The sequence below is a fragment of the Pteropus vampyrus genome, unplaced genomic scaffold (assembly GCF_000151845.1).
Source record: "Pteropus vampyrus isolate Shadow unplaced genomic scaffold, Pvam_2.0 Scaffold73, whole genome shotgun sequence".
Lineage (NCBI taxonomy): Eukaryota > Metazoa > Chordata > Mammalia > Chiroptera > Pteropodidae > Pteropus > Pteropus vampyrus.
In genome coordinates this window covers 2,791,354-2,793,599 of record NW_011888854.1, presented here as the reverse complement: position 1 = coordinate 2,793,599, position 2,246 = coordinate 2,791,354, and positions in this window count along the sequence as shown.

Here is a 2,246-nt window from a genome sequence, read left to right as displayed (position 1 = left end):
AACTCTACATAATAATTAAGAAGTCCATAATATGCCTAAATTTGTGTTAATATATGCACATTTAAATGTATTCAGAAATTGGAAACTTTCAATAAACTGGATGGTAATCTAATTCAATATAAAATAATATTAGGTGATATTCAAGGGAATTTGCTTATTAAATTAGAAAATATCACTATAAAATATGCCTTCCATAGAAGGCAATTTCCTTAATCTTTAGACAGTACTATAAGTCTTCATAAACAAATACATTTTAGTGTAATATATTTTAGTGTAATATATTTAAGAAACAAGTATTTTCAACCTGTCTCCTGCCATTATATTTCATATATGTTTGGCTCTTTGGGGCCGGAAATATACAGCCATGCACCATACAATAGAGTTTTGGTCAACGCCACACTACATGCACTCAGTAGTCCCACAAGAGTATAACAGAGCTAAAAAATTCCTATCGCCTAGTAACCTCACAGCTGACGAGATGTCGTCGCCTTCCTACGTTGTAGCTGCCCTGAAGTCAAAGCTATCAGGAAGTCGTAGCTGTCCTAGCCATTGTGATGTCAGCCAAAGCTGTCCCGAAATCTCAGGTGTCTTAAGGTCACACTGCAATGCATTTTTCACATGCTCATGGTGATGCTGAAGTAAACAAGCCTGCTGTGCTGCTGCCAGACCTATTATGGTACATAGCACATACAATTGCGGTCGTCGGCTGTCCCCTCCAAGTTTACGTACCAACACTCTACGATGGTCCCAAAAGGACGAAGTCACCAAACAACACATTACTCGGCATGAATCCCTGCCGTTAAACAGTGCGTGACTGTACAGCTGAAGTGTCGAAATCCATCACTTCCCATATTTTTAAAGTCTTGGCCATAAACACGAAGGCTTACAAGTCTTATATATTAATATTAAAGTGGTAAATGTGTAAAAAAACACAAAAATAATTATCACAAACGTATGTACTTTAATTTGTTCATAGTTTGCAGTTTAATTAGATATACACTCTAACTTACTGGTCACTATAAACGATATCATATAGGAAACGAAAAAATACTTTAAAAATTTTCACTAGTTTTACTTCAGCCCTCCTAGCTCGCTTGCATCAATATTTCAACTTCATTTCTCATATCTAGATTGTACAGACTATAACAGAATGCACTGGTTGGTGTGAAAAACAGGGAAATGTCTGGGTTCAATTAAGGATGCTAGTATATAATTTAAGTGAATAATAGTGAAGAACTAAAGCAATTTGCTCTGGCAATCCTGAGAAATGATCAGATAGTAAAAAATTTAAACCAAAATAATTCTCATTTTGATAGAGAGCCACACTTAATGGTCATTGTGTCAATGGCTATGATCATGTTTTTAAGTAGTATTTAAAAGTTGGATCAGCCATATATAATAATACATTTGTGGCATATGTGGGTTGTTTGAATAAATTAATTATATTTAGATATACTTTGTATTAATTCAATAGGAATTAGAGCAATATCTTTAATAGCAGATTGCCCTGCTTTTACCTTCTATATGGCTGGAATTTTATTAAATTTAATGGTTTTCAAACGTTTCGGTTTTATGTACTCAGATGTTACAGGATTTTCACTTAACAAATATCTATTTCCTACTTTAACTTCATGAAATATATGTTATTTTTGTATCTTCATTTTATGTGTGAAGAAACTAAACATCAGAGAGCTTAAGAATTTTGTCTGAGGCCAGAGAGCTATAAAACGGAACACAATACTCCAAGTGTTAATTCTTCTAAATTTATATCCAGTACTATTTCCATAATAACTCAGCTGCCTTGGTGAAGTAATTAATTTTTGTCAGAGTCATAGTATATTAAGAATACTAAACTATTAATTTTATAAATCATAATATTATCAAATGAAAAAAAATATTGGTAGCTAATAAGTTATTTCTTTTCCTAGTAAAGGCCCACATTTTTTTTTCCTTTTAATGACTCTGGAGTATTAAGTTTCAAGAAATGTTTTCATGAGACTCAGTAACATGAATTACATTTATTCATAATAGAGATATAAGTTCCAAGTCAGGCCCATATATTGTGTACTATGGTAAATAAATTGATATGAAGTTTTAGGTGGCTTCAATAGTTCTTCAAATTATTATTTTTTGATTAATACTTGCATATTGGTCAAAATTCATTCTTTTCTCAGTCTCTGTAGAACTCTAAAACACACAGTTTAAGAGTGAAGATTATTACCTAACTGTGATAATTAATTTCATGT